Here is a 19,301-nt window from a genome sequence, read left to right as displayed (position 1 = left end):
ATTAAAAATACTGGCAGAAAAAATCCGAGGTGATAAACAAATAACAGGTCTCAAAATACATGGAGAGGAATATAAGCTTAAATGCTATACCTATTATGTAGTAACTGTCATAGAACCACAAAAGGCAATAAAACAGCTAATGAAAACAATGTATATTTATGGAGAATATTCTGGATATAAAATCAATTTTTTGCAAGAAGAATCTGGCTCTCAGATAGATCATTCAAGTGAAATATCTAGGTTTGCACCTGACAGGAAACAATTAAAATATATCAAAATAAGTATTTTAAATTATGGCAAGAGATTAAAAGAGATCTTGAAAGGTAGAGGAATCTAAAGCTATTTGGTTAGGATCTATTGCAATTATAAAAATTATTGTATTACCCAAATAAACTATTTATTTCAAGCTATTTTATTCCAACAATTTATTCCAAATTTGAATTTCAAAGAGAATTTTACAAGAATGGCAAGAAACTGTCAGTAAATTCATATGGAGCAGAAAAAGACTTAAGAGTCAAACAAAAAACCCTACAAGATTTCAAAGAGAGAGATGGCTTTGCGCTTCCAAACTTTAGATTGTGACAGAGTGGATAAAAATCTCCAAATAGCAAAATGGCAATTTTGGAAGGAGCTGGCTTAGCCAATATATGTCATACATATTTATGGTTCAGAGATACAAAGGAGAATAAAAACTTAAAAGGACAAGTTATTAGACAAAGTTTGACAAAAGTATGGAATTCCACAAAGAGAATAAGCCCAACAATTTTACCTCTAGCTTCTCCTTCAAATGCTTTTCGTGTCAGAGATAATTACAGCAAGGAAAACATAATTGCATATGCAGAGTATGTATGGAGTAGCAAGTTCATGAATCATCTCAAAAGTATATGCACTATTTTATCATGGAATGATAATACCGAACCTCTGTGCACACAGTAACACAAATGCCCAGCCCACAATTTTTGTGGCTCATCAGAAGGCTACTCTACATAAATAATACATTTCCTCCAGAACTTCGTTCTTGCTTAAGGTCAACTACAGGGATATCCTATTTGATTTTATTTTTCTTGCTCAAACCATCACAACACATAGCTATCATACATGGACCAAGTCATACTAATATTAACAATTATGGGTGGACACAAATTGGGAAAATTGTTTTGTTTTGGATCTGTAACAAAAACATTGCATTTTAGAAGTTCTGCTGAGTCAGCCACAGATTAGCTAGAACACTTCGATTCCAGGTTTCAGATGAAACAAACCTCGTGCCTTTCCTCCCTTCCCTCAGCTGCCAATATCCATGGATTTTTCCTTGCCCCACCACCCAAAGTGTTTCTGCCTAAGAAAAAGGTTTGTTTTATTCTGTGCACAACCCAAAGCATGCAATGTTTTGGCACTGGCACAGGCCACCTACAATCAAATGCTACAAGGATGGAAATGTATATATAAATATATACATAATGTTATACATACATGTATACATAAATTAAACTAAGTGAAATAACTTTTGAGCTTCATAGCAAATTATAAAAATGAAATTTAAACCTCATAGGAAATTGTAAAAGGACCTTGGATATAATACAGATTCAATTACTTATAAAATATAGCATATCCACCCTTGATCATATTCACATTTCATAGAAACAAAACAACCAGCAAAGCAATGTGACAGATACGTAATGCTCTCTAAGATGTATTTAATATCAATACATGATCAAAACCTTGCAGCTGTTGCTACTCTATGTTGAAATGAGTGTTACCAGACTTCCATAAAGCAAGGCTAAATAAGTTAGAATACATGCACATATTTCTAGGATTGGGACTTTTGGGGCTGGGGAGGCAAGTTTTTAAAGACTCTTTGCAATAAAAGGATGAGGACAATTACTTCTCTCTCTTCACTTTACAATCATACAATCAACCTGAATTCTACTTGCAGTCATCTCCATATATAAATGTTCGTTATTGTTACAATAAACAGATAAAATTAGTCTAGAAGCTGCACAATTTAAGAACTGTCCACTTCATTCTCCCAGAAGATTTGGCTGAAATAAAATCCTCCCACTTAGGATCTCTTCCTACAAAGATAATTTATATTTTGAAATGTCACATGAGCAGCATCTCTAATTTGATGTACTTAATGCTCAGCTCTTTCATATCAAATCATATTATCATTTTGTATTGCATAAAATTCCCAGTATTCCCAGTAGTAACATATGGCTGCGAGACTGGACCATAAGGAAGGCTGAGAGAAAGAAGATAGATGCTTTGGAACTGTGGTGTTGGAGGAAAATTCTGAGGGTGCCTTGAACTGCAAGAAGATCAAACCAGTCCATACTCCAGGAAATAAAGCCAGACTGCTCACTTGAGGGAATCATATTAAAGGCAAAACTGAAATACTTTGGCCACATAATGAGAAGACAGGACACCCTGGAGAGGATGCTGATGCTAGGGAGAGTTGAAGGCAAAAGGAAGAGGGGCCGACCAAGGGCAAGGTGGATGGATGATATTCTAGAGGTGACGGACTCGTCCCTGGGGGAGCTGTGGGTGGCGACGACCGACAGGAAGCTCTGGCGTGGGCTGGTCCATGAAGTCACGAAGAGTCGGAAGCGACTGAACGAATAAACAACAATTGCATAAAAGCAAATAATTAGTTTACTGCCAAATTTTAACACTGGATGTTTTCACATTATGTATTTTTATGAGCTATTCATATTTTGCCTATGCTCTTTCACTATTTTCCAAACTGGAGAAAATCCGTATAAAAGAAAACATCTCCCAAGATACCTGGAATGAGAGGGGAGTTCAATGTTATCCATTTTGCTGCTTGAGACAAGGACCATCCCTCCCATTCCACACAGGAAAGGTAATGAAATAAGGTACAACAGTAGCAGTGAGACAGCACTCTCTACTGCATGCATGGAAATGAATTAATTTAGAATAGAAGATAAACCATTGATCTGTATCATCCAGCAGCTCCATAACCATCCATCATCTGCAGCTCAAAGAGTTACCACACTCTTCAAATACTATAAGGCCAGTCCTAAAACCAATAAAAAATTTTCCTTCCAAATAGTGGTATAGCATAAGATAATTCATTTAATTTGAACAGAGAGATGATCTGTCTGTTAGGAATATTTCTTGCTTTCTCTATATGGGATGAGGTTTCTCCAAGACCCTGCTTTACAATAATCATTTTGAATCTCTGTATGTCAAATATATTCCATTCTCCAGGTAAAGATGCTGATTTTGTCTTTGCCAACCTTCAATTATCAGCCGTTTACTCCCATGGAAGAAAGCCAGTTTGGTCTAGTGGTTAAGGCAACGGGCTAGACACCAGGAGTTCTAGTCCTGCCTTAGGCATGAAAGCCGGCTGGGTGAACTTGGGCCGGTCCCTCTCTCTCAGCCCAACTCGGTGCAATGTAGACTAGCCTCCTCGTGGTGCACCCTGTGCAACATGACTTGTCACGACTAAATAGTCTATACATCTGACTGCTGGACCTCACAAGGATTTCCCAGCAAGAAAAAGCAGCATGAACACTGAACTGCTATGCCATACGATTAAAAAAAAAAAAACCTCCCATGGACAGAACAGTGAGACAAGATAGATGTCTTGTCCAAATTCTGTTAATTCAGCAAAAGAAGGAATAAAGTCAACTCCAGAGGCAGCAAACAGATGCAATGTGCATCCAAAACTGTAATTTGTTATTTGGTTTTTGGCTTCTGGAATTAACAGGAATACACCACTCTGTCTCTAAGCACTAGGTAAAGAGTATCAGTAATTTAATCCTATGCAAACTGATGCAATGCGTATCAGGAACTAATACATTTAAATTCAAATCGGATGACACTGTGTTTATTTTATACCAGATCTATTTTATACTATCTTATAGCTTAATTTCAGAACATTTCCTGTTCTTTCCCACTGTAAAAAGAAAAGACAGGGCTAAGTTAACCAGCCCATACAAAGTTAGACATACAAAGTTTCTTCAAAGTCAATTGCACAATTTGTAACATTTCCACCTTCGACTGGAAAACACTGCTACGTGTCAGACGTGCTTGGCAGCTGAAGTAACAACTGCCAGCTATGTATAGGAATTAAACATGTTGTATATATTTATAGTAATTAAGAGTGATGAATCAAAAATGACACAGCAAAAATCATATTCCTTACCAGACTGAAAATTAGTTGCCAGAGACCAGATATTGGCAGAGAAAGAGGAAGACTGAATGAATTCTGTTCAGGCAAAGGGAAATATGTAACCTGGTAGCAGACAGAACACAGACTCAGCTTTTAATTTGATTCAAAGTGTGGAGGAAAAGGATGGTTACATTAGTTCCTCATGTTAAACCATAGTTTAATACAATGTGAATGAACTGCAACAAACATCGGTACTTACGTATTTCACCCTTTGCTCCCCTTGACTAAGAGTAAGAATAATTTTGCTTCTGTTTAAGCCTGGTTTCTCTTGTAGTCTGAATAAACTATCATTAATATCACCTATGATTAGTTTCAAATAAACAAGTTTTAAAGCTTGACTGGATAAATATAACATGCATGCTAAACAAATATGTGGTTTCTTTGATTTTGGCTTTGCACAATGTGAAATATTCTAGCCTGTTTAGATTGCATTAAACCACGGCTTATTTTAACCAATGTATGAACCTAGGAATTTTCAGTTACATGATTAAAATTCATCACTATTACTTTAAGTCTGGGCATCCCTTTTGAAAGATAAAATATTGAAAGTAGCAGATGCTTCAGTTTTCCATTTCTTCCTGTCTCTTAACATCCTAGAAGAATATTTTACTGATCTCTTCATTTCAGGCTACATAATCTCATATCCCCTGAACTTTCAGCCCTTTGTCCTTCTAATAGACAAATATGCATTTAGCTTGAACTAGGTACATTCTCTGGGCAGGATGGGCCTGGAGAGAAATTGGGGAGCACAATCTCTTGTGCTTGACAAAATCCAGAACTGACCTTGGGCATGAAACAACAATCTGCCCCACATAGTTCTGCCCAATTCATAATGTCCCTAGTTTCCCAACCCTCCAAGGCGAGGTTAAGCTATGCAAAAGAATGTTTTCCAGGTAAAATTGTTAATGGGGATTTGTCTAATGGGTCTGAAGAAGGCAATTGTTTGGGCCCTGTGTCAGTGAAATCCCATGCAAGGAAAATGTGAATCGCTGACAATGAGCGTGATACTACAAATCAGCACTCCTACTCATAGCCTGAAATCTTTCTAAGCCCCAAAAAGGGACTGCCTATCTAATGCAGCATTGTCCAGTGACCGTTCAAAGTTACGATGGTGCCGAATGAGGGGGACTTATGACCAATCTGTGAAGTTGTGGCCACAGTAGTGTCCCCACAGTCACATGATCTTGATCTGGGTGCTTGGCAACTGGCTCACAATTATAATGGTTGCAGCATCCTGCAATCACAGGATTGCAAGACAAGGACCAAATCTGACTGAACACAAGCTAGAGCCACTATTAAGGCCTACCTTGTGGCAGTAAGAGCGACAAAATGTCAATATTTCTCTGCTCTTATTGGATCCACAGAATGCCGCCCAGTGCCCCTGTTTAAGATCACCCAATCTCTATTGGGGAAGGGGGGTCCAGTAACCCACCTACAGGGCCACACAGAGGAGTTTTCCAAGCATCTGGAGGATAAAATTGCTCAGATTCGTACCAAGTTGGATGCCAAGCGTGGGACATGGCCTGTGGAGATGCCTGGGGAACGTACTTGCCCGGTTATATGGGAACAGTTTGATCCTGTTGGGCCTGAGGAAGTAGACAGGGCCCTCTGGAGTGTAAATGCCACCACTTGCCAATTAGATCTATGCCCCTCCTGGCTGGTGAAGGCAGCTCAGGAGGCAACATGTGGGTGGGTCCAGGCAATGGTGAATTCATCCTTGAGGGAGGGAGTGCTTCCAACAACCTTTAAAGAGGAGCTGGTGCACCCCCTCCTCAAGAAACCATCACTGGATCCCACCGTACTAGACAATTTTCATCCAGTATCCCACCTCCCCTTTTTAGGGAAGGTGGTTGAGAAAGTGGTGGCACTGCAGGTCCAGGGGATCCTGGATGAAACTGATTATCTGGACCCTTTTCAGTCAGATTTCAGGCCCGGATCTGGGACAGAAACAGCATTGGTCGAACTTTTGGATGATCTCTGGCAGGAGCAGGATGGGAGCAGTGCATCCATCCTGGCTCTTCTTGACCTCTCAGCAGCTTTCGATACCATCAGCCATGGTATCCTTTTGAGTTGGGGGTGGGTGGTGCGGTTTTGCACTGGTCCACCTCCTTCCTCCAGGGCCGGTCCCAATCAGTAGGGAGTGTGAGATCTGGCCCGCGACCCCTCCTTTGTGGGGTGCTGCAGGGTTCGGTACTCTTTCCGCTCCTTTTTAACATCTACACGAAACCACTGGGTGAGATCATCTGTCGCCACAGGATGAGGTATCATCAATATGCTGATGATACCCAATTATACATCTCCATCCCGGGTGACTTAAGTGATGCTGTGACTACCCTTCTCTCTGTGCCTGGAGGCTGTAGGGGTCTGGATGGGGAACAACAGGCTTCAGCTGGACGCTGCTAAGATGGAGTGGCTGTGGGTTGGCGGCTCCTCAGCATCCAGGAATTTACCATTTTTGGTTCTGGATGGAATTGCACTGCCCCAGACAGATCTGGTGTGGAACCTGAGGGTTCTCCTGAACTCATGACTCCTGCTCAAAGAGCAGGTAGCAGCCATGGCCAGGGAAGCCTTTGCCCAATCTCGTGTTGTGCGCCAGCTACGCTCCTTCATGGATCAGGAGGCCCTCCAGTCAGTCACTCATGCCCTAATCATCTCCTGCATAGACTACTGCAATGCGCTGTACATGGGGCTCCCAGTGAAGAGTATCCGGAAGCTACAGCTGGTTCAGAATGCGGCTGCGCAAGCAGTTTTAGGAGCCCCAAGGATGGCACATATAACATCTTTGCTGCGCGAGCTGCATTGGGTGCCAGTTCGCTTCCAGGTCCAATTCAAGGTGTTGGCTATCACCTTTAAAGCCCTACACGGCATGAGTCCAGATTATCTGAGGAACTGCCTCACCCCCACTGCATCGACCCGTCCCACCCAGTCAGGCAGAGAGGGCATGCTATGGACCCTGTCCATGAGGGACTGCTGATTGGCAGGGTCCAGGAAGAGGGCCTTCTCTGTCCTAGCCCCCGCCCTGTGGAACGCATTACCCGCAGAGGTGAGGCAGGCCCCCACTCTCCTGGCCTTCCGAAAGGGAGTGAAAACCTGGCTTTGCCACCTTGCTTGGGGTGGGAGGGGGGATAGCCAATCATGAGGGTGGTTGGCGCTGTGATGTGGCTCCAAGGAATTTATATTTTATATAAATTTTAAATATTTTTCTATATTTTATATTTCATATTTATAGTTTTATGATGTATTTTTTGTTTTTTTATTTTAACTAAACTAAACCACCCAGAGTCGCTTGCAAGATGGGCAGCATAGAAATATATTAAATAAATATAAATAAATAAATAGCCATTTGCTACTTTCCGTGCTGGCTTCCCACAAGCAGAGCCAATGGGGAAGCCGGCAGGAGGTTGCAAGTCACTCCCACTGCTTTTTTGCCTGCCACGCTCCATAGCGCCTGGCCGCAGCATCTGTCCTAACAGTCAGGAATCACGCTGAGACAAGGAATAGGTCTCTAGTGTTTATTGCTGCTACATAAGACAGAAAATCCTAACAAACTGAAGAAGTGTGGGACAAAACCAGACAGATAAACCTCAAAAGTTAAGGCGGGTCTGATCTCTTTGAATGGCTGTTTAACTCCTCAGTACTACGCATGCATTTTCCCCCCTGGATAGGGGCCCCCTCCTGCTCACCATCAGTACTCATGACAGCACCCGCCTGCCTGTAGCTGTCATCCACAGGCCTGCTTGCCTGAGACTCCCACCTCTTCCCACATAGCAATCACTGGAGGTCCTTGCTTAATGACCTGCAAGGTCCAGGGGTTACAATCGCAACCTGGACTGCTGTCGGTAAGTAATGCAGTCATGTGACACTGTGCTTTATGACCACATTGCTTAGCGATGGAAATTTTGGTCCTAGTTACTGTCATAACCCAAGGACTACCTCTATAGGGACATATGTTTCAGTGCCAAATGTTTCTGCTTTTATAATACCATTCAAAGGCATATCAAGCCAAGTGACAGGCCAACTGGTCTGATAGTGTTTTCCAGGCCAGTCATGCTGCCATAATCTTCAGATGGCTGACTGGCAGAATTGACTAGGAACAGGACCATGTTCCCTGTCAAAATCTGTTTTGGGAATAAGCTCCCTACCCCATTAGACTAGGTTCTTTGCTCATCTGACCCCTGAGTGGCACTGCCTGTGTCAAGCTGGCTGGCCCTAGTCATCAGTGCAAGCATTGGGTGATCCTGCTTAGAACTGCTATGTTCAGGAGGGTTCTGCTGGCAAACTGATCCTGAAATTGGAGGGAACCACTATAGCATTCTGTGGTAGAAGTGGTACTATGTGCATGGGTTCAGTGATATGATCATCATGTCCTGTAAGAATCACATAGATTGCAATAGGAACATCCAGGTCTCTTTTATTATGAGCTCATTAGGGTAGAGTCCCTTGAAAATTTTGAATCTCTTCCTTCCAGGCTTTCTGAAACTCAAGACTCTGCTGCTGTTTATTAGATAAGCCACTAACAAACTCTGTTAGTGGCTTATCTGTTGACTATGCATGTCTAAGAGCTCCTTGTGTTTTTTCTTGGCCTCCTCACAATATCTCATGCTGAGAGTACACCCTTGGGATAGGAACAGCTTCCTTTTCTCTCTGTTAATGGTGACTCTCTCATGTATAACTTGCTTGGATGTCATCAGCCTGTTCCTGGCTAGGTTCATACAAAAAAGGTATCCCTGAAGACACTGAATGATTATGTTGAGGCAGAGCATAGGATTGAAGGAAGGGAGGGGACAGGGATGCCTGATTTTTCTATTGGTGTATCTCCAATGACCAGGGAAAATCCCAGGATGTTGCCTATGGATATGTGCAGTTTCTCATTTCTGGGCAAAATGATGGAACAAATTGTAGCTGGAATATAAATCTTGTTTATAGTCAGGTTACAACTAAACTAAATCAAAGAGGAAAACAAAATAATCAGTAGTTTATTATCCTATAAACCCTCTCCAAGTTTTACTATGAAGTCAGGGCCCCCTCACATTTCATATGTGTTATCGGGAAGTGACAAATACGAATCCATTCATTAATTTATTATATTTGTCATACTATAAAGGGGAAGACATTAGTTTTTATGAGCAGTATACTCTTTTTAATTAAGTGGTTGGATATTTATTATTTATTTATCAAATTTATATGGCCGCCCATCTCACAAAAAGTGACTCTGGGCGGCATATAATGATTTTTATTAGTAGTAGTAGTAATACAAAAGTAATACAAACTGTAGTAATAGTACAAAAATACTGTATTTTTATCCTGTCACCCACTATTGCTGGATCCTCTGACAAGAGTGTTACATAAATGATAGAAAATATCTTAATTTTATTATCACTAACATGAATTCTTTGTATGAAATGGAATAAGGGTGAAGGATTTAAGTTTGCTAAAGGTAAAGGTAAAGGTTTCCCTTGACGTAAAGTCCAGTCGAATCCGACTCTAGGGGGCGGTGCTCATCTCCGTTTCTAAGCCTTGGAGCCGGCGTTGTCATAGACACTTCCGGGTCATGTGGCCAGCATGACGACTCGGAACGCCGTTACCTCTTTACTAATTTCCTCTTTAATTGAAGAAATCAGCAAACTTAAATCCTTCACCCTTATTCCATTTCATACAAAGAATTCATGTTAGAAGATACCTTAATTTTTTTTCTACAAAGGATTCAGCTACAATTTAAGTTATATAAATAGGTCCATTTTGTTTTATCTCAAGCTATAAAATCCAATGGAGTCAGTTTAATGTCCAAACTGGATAGCCAGACTAATGGTAGGAATCGCACTATGACATTACACTAAATGTTTACAATATACCAACTCAGCAGAATCAGACCTCAAACAGTAAACCATAACTAAAAACACGTTTTCCAGCAACAAATTTACCTTCCTGCTGTAGGACAGGTATTTCTCTATCAACAAAGCAATTACCCAAGTTCTGCTACCCAAGATTAGTTTACACAGTAAATCATAATATGTTTAAATGTCTTTTATCACTTTCCAAATGGAGCTGTATCACCATGCTTTCTACTGAAAAAAAGCATCCCACAAGTCAGATAATTGGATCAGTTAAAAAACCTGGGAGGCAATTAAATGGGAAGTAACACTTTTTGTTTAAGCAGCTCAGAGAAGAAAATGCTCAGTAAGAACAAATGCCAACACTTTTCAAGAAACAAGCAAAAAAAAAGCTTATCACTACCCCAATTTTCTCCCCAATCCTGTATATTTCCATCTTACATTTTTCTTACCCAGATATAGATCTTTACATTTCCTGTTAAATTCTATTTTATTCATTTATGCTCAAACTGCTCAAGTCTGCCTCAAAATTTTTATGTCTCCTTTCTTTCTCTTTCTTTTCAAGTAGTTGCCACCCTTTCCAGTTCAGTGTCATCAGCAAATGTGGTAAATATCCCTTCAACCACCTCATCCAAATCACTGATAAAAACGCTGAACAGCACAGAAGTTGGGGCAGGCAACTGAGAAACAATAACCTGAGGAAAGATGCACATTGGCAGGAGTTACACAGCTGAAGAGGCTGAAGTTCTGATTTTAAATATTCAGGTAAATTTCTGGGTTTTAACAGGATTTAAGCCCTGTTATATGGTAATAATAGAAACAGAGCTCAATATATATTTCATTAGAAAGTACCTATGATGTCACTGCTAAAGTGTACCTCCTAAAAACACTGCAGGATCAATATACTATAATATTAGAATATTGGACTCAAATCAGACACCCACATTTGAACATGGAACTCACTAAATGCCTTTGAGACAATTATAATCTCTCAGACAAATTTATCTCTTAAGATTGTTGTTGTGAAGATAAAAATGAAGAGTAATATCACACACACCATCTAGCTTCTCAGAGCACTTTCTTCAACCTGCATACCCTCAAGACTGATGGCCTTCAACTCCCAGAATTCCTAATTAGTCCTTCAACTTTCTGAAAATTCTGAGAGTCCAAGTCCACTCATCTGAGGGACAGCTAGTTTGGGGAAAGCTACTTGAACAGTAATGGCAGGATCTAAATGTATCTTATAAATAAAATAAAGAATAAACATGCATCTGTTTAGAGCAGCAACTAAAGTGATTGGGACATTATAAAGAATGAAGTTGCATGAATCAATTCTCTTACACTACCAAAATTATTGTAACATCCAAAGTTATATCAAAAGTAACTTAACTGAAATTGGATAAAGCAGCTGACCCTGCGTACTTCTGATTCAAATGAATTCCAAATCAAATACTGGTTTAAATAATGAGTAATGTAGTATGTAGTGTAGAATATGTATCTGAAAATAAATCCATTTAAGGTATTGTGACAGAATTTCCAATAAAATGGTTATGGCAGAGCATGAGTAAAAACACTAATCATTTCCAGACTGATAGACATCTCACAGAATAAGATTGTTTTGACTTATGAAATGCCAGGAGGGTGGAAGCTACACATACTTCCGTGGGGAGAAAATTCTGAGAGAATTTTATTTTAAAAACAAAATTTTAAAGCTTGTCTATCTCATCTATATTTGCATGGAAAATACATGGCAGTGAGTCTCAAACCTCATTATTTATTTTGCGGCTTAATAGCAAAAATAATATAGAATCATCCAATGCTACCTCTTAAACCGATTCTACTTGTCTGCTATATTGATTGCACAGCTTAGTTTTAATTAGAACTCAGAGGTTATCTTTCAAGTAGCAGAATCAGCACAGGGTATTCACATACTTCCAAGACAAATGTCCTGTATTTAAAACTGACAAGACAGTAGAATATCAACATGTATTTAATCAACAAGAGATTTCTCTATCTAATTAGGTCTGAATTCTAATAGCTCTAAGTGAACACCAGTTCAGTTCACTCCATTATTTGACGTATGTTTCCAGTTCTAGGATTATTTATTCTTAGATATCCTAGAATTTCCCAAATTACTAATTTAATTGGCCATTTGTTTTGGTTTTAGGAAACTTTGAAAATTAGGCTTTCCAATCAGGGAAATCAGTCTTCTTTGTGGAAATATAAAGCTTTTATAATAGCCTATACAAAATGACAGTCTTAAATTCAGAAGATAGCAAATTAGTAGACCATAACATAAATACAGCAGTTAAACATTGTCAGCGGTATACAGTATATTTAAATAAAACTGGCAAATGTAAGAAAAGTTTTGTAATACAGTAATATCGAATACTGAGACAATGATTTGTCACACATACACTGCAAAAAAAAACTTGCCATACAAGGGACCTTGCTCCCTTAATACGATTCTATGATCTAGTCTTGTGCTTTAACTTCTTCACAAACACTAACAAACCTCCAAACAAACTAGCTTTGAAACAGGAGATGGAGGAACAGGAAGCAAAAGAGGAAGCATTCAAAGAGTATCAGAATGGAACTCCTAATCACCCTGATCACTGCGCAGATTTGAATTTATGAAGAAGGCAGTATTCAGTGTGTTTAAGGGCACTATCCTTATGCCTGCTCAGAAATAAGAGCACAATAGCACTCCCAGTAGGGGCGAACAGGAAAAGAACTTGTAGATGCATCCAACATCTTTTCCAATGGATTAGCATTTCAGAGGAACTATTCAAAACATACTTATTCATAAATTATGTTCCCTGAACTGTCTCTGATCTAAATAACTCTTACTCTTCTTCTACAATAGTGCTAATTATTAAAGACCTAAGTAGCTTTCTGAACTGATGCTCAAAATGTCAATTGCCAAATGTATTTGCAACATTAGAAAAAAAATCACCAGAAAAGTAGTATGACAGTTAATACCTCTCTTCACCCCTTGTACCAGTTAAGAGAGTGAAGAAATATTCATGTATCTCTGACGTGTTTTATACACTTTGTCTATATTTAGTAATACACTTCCTGATTTTTTTCTTCAGAAAGGGAGACATCTCATTAAAGAAATGTGAACATTTCCATATGAGCCTGTTCCAGTTTTACTTTCTAGTTACTACTCTTATGCCTGATCACTGTAGACATCTCATTAATGTTTTCTAGCAATTTTTTTCATAGAGTAAAACGTTTGCTTCCACTAATGCACAGCTACCAGCTACCACAACAAAACTATTAATGTATACTTGGTGACCTAGTGTAACTGCAGAAATGCAGCACGATAGGGGAATACAAAATTAAAACTATGATTCTGAGATGGAAAGTGTGCACATATAGAAAATATGCAGTGATTAATTCCAAGGCAATATAGAACAAAAGCTAATGTGAGAGCTTTTTATCAAAAACTCCGAACAGTATTGCAAACTATTGTCAGGATATTAAAGGTTTTATGGTATTACCAACTGCAATGTAAATAAATCAGAAATAAAGTGTCTTGTTTGAACACCTGCTGATATTTCACAAACAATAGCAGGTATACACACCCTTAAAGGATACGATTCAACAATCCAAAGTAACATATAATTCAAACTCAATCCTATCTTGAGTTAGCTTGACTTAGAGCATGCCTCACTACTAAAATCTACACCTGACCTGCATATTCTCTGTAAAAGTGCAGTCCATTATGTATTTACACTAGTCTTCCTTGAAGCAAACTTGACATTTGGTGATTTCACAGATACACCATTTAGTTTTCTTGCTTGCAACTTAGAAGTGGTTTGTCGGTATGTGTGTGTGTGTGTGTATACACACACACACACACACTTCCCAATCTAGTCTACAGCCTTGCGATTTTCTGGTTGTCTCCCAGCGAAGTAATAGCATTAGTGGGCCGGGAGACCACTTAGCTTTCTAATATCAACTAAAGCTGGGTAGAAATTGCTATGTAACTAGGCTTTTATATGTAAACAAGTTATATTAAAACGTAGTTAAGTCTTCTAAGTAAACATGCAAAGGAGTGTGCTTGAACTGCAGTATCACTATGACTTACAGTGAGAACTGAACCACTTTTTGGCACAGGCACATCTGTAGCCACAATGTTATAAACAGTACTGGGAATGTTGACCACAGCTTATAAAGGAAAGCTAACTAGAATAAAACTGCTCTTTTCTTCACCAGTTTCAGCATTCTTTCGCAAAAGGTTGCACATGCCAAATCAATACTAACTAGTGTAGCCTAATAGTATAGATATCTGAAGATAACTTTTTATAAAAATTGCCAGATTCAAGTATAACTTTAATACTTTTGTTTTCATATTTGAAAACTATTTCCTTCCTGATCAACTAGAAATGGCATCATTACTCTGCATATTTTCTAGCATGACATGATCATAGAAAATGTACAGAAAGCATTAACTAGTACATGTGGAGGAAGAAAAGTATGTGCCATTCCTTAAGTGGCTAAAATCAGTGATGATTTACCAAATAGTAAGCAGTTATTTTGTTGAACCAGCGATGTTTCCAAATATAAGCTTCCACATATGGCTATTTATTTTACAGGACATCCATTTTGTCATGCTATTGTATATATCACTTTCCTCCAATTAATTCCTCTGCCACTATAGAAGAAAAATCTAGTCAAGATTTTTGGCTCCTGCTAAAAGAAAAAAAAATTGTTAAGTAAAAACAATAGAACATATTGTATGCAATATACACTATCACATGTTTTTATAATTGTTTAAAAATAAGCACTTAAGAACTAAATACAAAACCTCTTGCCCAAGGAAAATTATAATCTGTAATGACTAAATAATATATTATTCTAGGGAGTACCAAAATTTAACACTGACAAAAAGCAATTTTATTCACTGTAATCCTAGCCATTTAATTTTTTTTACAGCAAGAGTTCATAAGTCATCCTATTTGTAACTGATCAGTTGTTTTTTATAAAAGAGCTTCAACCCAGTTGTAGCCACAACCAACAATCACACATAAAAAATGATGGGCCTATAAATATACATGAAGCCAGTTAATCATCATAGCACAAAAGTGCACACCTGCAGTAGCAATACGCACAAAATGCTGTTTGCAAAACCCAGAACATTAATTTCCCTTTCTGAATAGGACAAGGGGGAATGATAGAATTGGAAAACCAAGCCAATACTTAAAGAATAAAGTTCCAGTTCTATTGCTAATTTATTCTCCTTAAGTAGCTTGGCCTTACCTAATACATTATTATAATATATTATATTACATTAAAAATTCTGTAATATACAGCAGTTTCATTATATAGAACTGAGGTTTATACAGACTCCAGATTATGCAAATTATCTACATAAACTATTTTGGAAATATGGGGACGGATACAGACACACTCCAATACTTGCAGTTCAACTATTACATTATTGTAATAGAACTGTAAATGAAAGTCTTGATTTGTAAAAAAAAAAAAAAAAAAGCAGGAAGCTTAGAATGAACCAGTTATTTATTCAGAGCTTTAACTAAACAGCATACTTGGGGTTAAAGAAAATAGAGCATAACTGCTTCTATACTGAAGTATGTTTCAGTATCTTGTATGATGTCAGCACTCTTTAAAGTTCATGATTAAAAAAAGGAGACACAGTCAACAGTCCTAAGAGAAAGTTCTCCTTCCCCATCCATTTTGCAATACTTATGTCCTCACATCAGAAAAAGGCACAGCCTTGCTCCCATAAACTTTGTTCTTTTTCCAAAATTAAACACAATGAATTCAAAAAGTAAGGTTTGTTCATTTATTAGAACCAGAATTTGTGAACAGTCCATATATCAAGAATTTCATTCGCCCCTTATCTCGAGTACCTTTACACCTCTACATTCCACCTTAAGTAAATATTGACTAGACTTTAGAGCTGCTTCAGACACACTGCTCACGAGCCTGATGGATACATTACTTCCATTTATTGTCTCATATTACCTTAATGCTAGTAAGATGAAAGCAGCTCATTTAGCAAATTTCCGAGTTATGAGCAGCAGTTAAGTATGGATGTCTGAATTACCCATAGAACCTCTACGGGATGCACTGGAAGAATGGGATCGTCCAGGACAATATACTATCTAACACAAAACAATTCCAGTAAACAGAAAAACTGACAAATCATCTGGCGCATTTATGTGGGAAATGAATTATTTAAGTACTAAGCAGCACAGGTGCAGTAAGGAAATCGCTGAGCCCGAAACTCCAACGGCTTGCAAACCAACAAACCACGTGCACAGACGATCCCTACCCAACCACAGGGGTTTTTTTTGAAAAGAACATTCGTTCACCCCGTAAATCCAACACTTACTTAACCCCCCCTTCCCGTGTACTGGATTTAAAAGCAGAAGACGAACCGATCTTCCCCACGCCCACAATTATTATGATTAGAAGCACTATTAGTTCCAGGAATCAGCAAGCAGGGATGAATTGACCCAACCCCAAATATCCAGCCATTAAAAAGCATCTCACGAACACCGTTAAAGCAATGACTTCCAACGGCCCTCGTGGCACGATGGCCGCCCTTCCCGGGCCTCCGCATTTGCTGACCTTATTAGTAAATCGCCGGGAAATCCCTAGCTAGGGGGCTGAAACCCGCCTATCGCAGCCCTTGCCGGCACCCCTTCCCCTTTCGGCACTCTCCCCTCAGGTCCGGCTCCTCCAATATCGCTTCTCCATCATCCTCCATCTCCCCTTCATTGTTCCAGCCTCCGGAGCGCCGGGGAGCGCCGGGGAGCGCCGGGGAGAGCCAGAGCCCCCCCCCCCACGTCCCTCACGGGAGAAATGCCCACCGCCCTGGAGTTTCCGTTCCGTTCCCTCTGGTCCTCTACCGCCACGTGGAGCTGAGCAGGCTCCTCCAGAAGCAGGCAGTCCGCTGAAAGAATCTGGGACCTTCCGCACCCGCCGGCGAGCTAGCCGGCCAGCCGCCACCCCCACGGCCAAGCCAGGCCAAGCCATACCTGTTGCGACCCAGGCACACGGCGCTTCTCCCCCCTCGTCGCCCTCCAGTCCTTGACTCGCAGACGTTCCCGCCCCCTCACGCACTATAACGGGCTGAACAGGGCGGAGCTCAGGAGTGAAAGGGCGGGTTTCGTTGATGTCGGAGACTGAGGCCGGGCGGCCGTTTCTCCTGGCCCCCGCCGCCAACCCCACCCCCAACCACCCGGGGTGGGTTCGGAGAGAGGCTTGGAAGAGACGCGGGAAACAAGCTTTTCAGGAGTCGCGAGGAGGACAGCGCTTTCCGCACGTAGCGAAAGGAGAGAGGAGGTGGTGATCCTTTGGTCAGAAGCAGAGAGCCAGCTGCCTAGGAGAGGGCATCCCTATTTTCTTTTCCCGTGGCGCTCTCGGGCTGCCCAAGGGCAAATATCCTTCTAAATTAATTTGCAAAGGACCCGGAAGCCCCACCGTGCTTCGATAAATTCCGACCTCCCAACCCACTGTTCTTCAAGTACGACTCACGCTTACACAGCGTTTTAGTTTTGAGAATCACCTTTAGCACTCACAACAGATCGTGGGTGAAATCCTGACTCAGAATAAACTACTACTACTCGACCTTTACAACTTGGCAAAGAGTTTTCTTCAAATTAAGATCCCTTTAATGCATTACTCTGCTGCTGCGGAAAGATGAAGCCCTGAGAGAACCAATTCTCTTAGTTTAATTTTCAGACATTGTGGCCTGGCCTATCAGCATACAAAATCCACATTTCCCTTAAAAAGAATACTAATTATGCTATTTACCTGGGAGAAAATATATAATGGTCCAAATGATAGCATCCTGGGGGAGCTGGGGGTGTTGACGACCGACAGGAAGCTCTGGCGTGGGCTGGTCCATGAAGTCACGAAGAGTCGGAAGCGACTAAATGAATAAACAACAACAAATGATAGCATGGTATTTCTTCAGTCACCATATTTTACTGTTGCTTTTTCGGTGATCAGTATTGTGATTGGCAGGTAGCAGTACCTTTGCTAGAATTCTGTGGATTTGCTGTTGCAGTAGCGTTTGTGTGTATGTATGTATGCATATATATCAAATTATCAGTTCCAGCATGCTTTGCAAAATGATAGGAAGAAAGTAGAGACAGGAAGTGAAGGCCAGCAAAACAGCCTTAGAGATTTCTGGAAATGATAATGAACTATTATTTAATTAAAACATTTTATTTTCATTTAGTGCTATGGAGTAACTACAAAAGATCCCAAAGGTAACATCACAGTTTCTACATGTGATTGTTACCCAGCTGGGGGAAACAACATATCCCATTCACTTTATTGAGATAGGTGGCTGTTAAATGGCAAATGGGATTTTTCATGTGCATATAATATACATAAAATCTATAAACATTATCTGAAAGAAATCACCATTGTCTGCAGTGAAGTCTATTACTGCCTGAAATTCAGATTTTGTCCATTAATGCTTTACTGTACTAAGGAGAGTTATTAAACCTTTATCTTTATTGCACAAGGAAAATAATGTAAGGCGATTTCTCCAGCCTATTCATGATTTATAAAATTTGAGTGCAGTTCAAAAATCCCTGACAGGTAAATATCATTGACTAGGCATTTATAAATGGTATTATAGAAACTGCACTGATGCCTACTGACATTCATCAAGTATTAAGCAGCAGAAGTGACATAAATCCAGAAAATTACAATGCAATTTAAGCAATAGAATATTCCTTAAATATTTATTCTATATCTTGTATTATTTTTGTCATATCTCTGCTGCTGTTAAACTTCTATTAAGCATTTGCCCTATAGTTAGCTTGGTTTTTAATTTATGTACTATTTCTCAATATATCCTCCTCCTATATACATATATACATGTAAGAGGGGAAAAAACAGAAAAGAGTGCCAATTTGGTCCATTGGTTAAGCTATTGGACTAGAAACTGGGACACAATGGAGTTTTAGTTCTCCCTTAGGAATGAAAGCAGGTTAGGTAACTTCATGCAGTCACTATCTCTCAGCTCAATCCACCTCACGGGGCTATTGTTATGGGGAAAATAGGCAGGAGCATTATGTATGCTGCTTTGAGTTGTAAAATAATAAAGGTGGGATATAAATCGTGTGGATGTGTGTGTATATAGTGTGTATGTATGTATGTATGTATATATATATGTGTGTGTGTGTGTATGTATATGTATATGTATATACGCACAGAGACACACACACAGGCCTTACCAATAGATAAGAGCTCCTGTAATTAATCTTAACCTCCAGAAT

At 39.6% G+C, this 19,301-nt stretch overlaps 1 protein-coding gene and 1 long non-coding RNA gene across 2 annotated transcripts in view; one reads left to right on the top strand and one right to left on the bottom strand.

Annotated features, from left to right (window-relative positions):
* SLC16A1 (solute carrier family 16 member 1) overlaps nt 1–17,145 on the bottom strand; it is a 38,299-nt gene extending 21,154 nt beyond the window's left edge. Inside the window, exon 1 of the mRNA XM_063297421.1 lies at nt 17,043–17,145. The gene's annotated coding sequence lies outside the window, so the exon portion shown is untranslated. The remainder of the gene's footprint in view (nt 1–17,042) is intronic.
* An 847-nt stretch (nt 17,146–17,992) lies between these two features.
* On the top strand, nt 17,993–18,421 carry LOC134494830 (uncharacterized). Its single transcript, XR_010067701.1, has 2 exons — nt 17,993–18,096; nt 18,159–18,421. It is a non-coding gene; the product is annotated as an uncharacterized LOC134494830 (long non-coding RNA).
* The last annotated feature ends 880 nt before the right edge of the window (nt 18,422–19,301 follow it).

The sequence above is a fragment of the Candoia aspera genome, chromosome 3, assembly GCF_035149785.1.
Source record: "Candoia aspera isolate rCanAsp1 chromosome 3, rCanAsp1.hap2, whole genome shotgun sequence".
NCBI classification, from domain to species: Eukaryota; Metazoa; Chordata; class Lepidosauria; order Squamata; family Boidae; genus Candoia; species Candoia aspera.
This window is presented reverse-complemented; position numbering and strand designations above follow the sequence as displayed.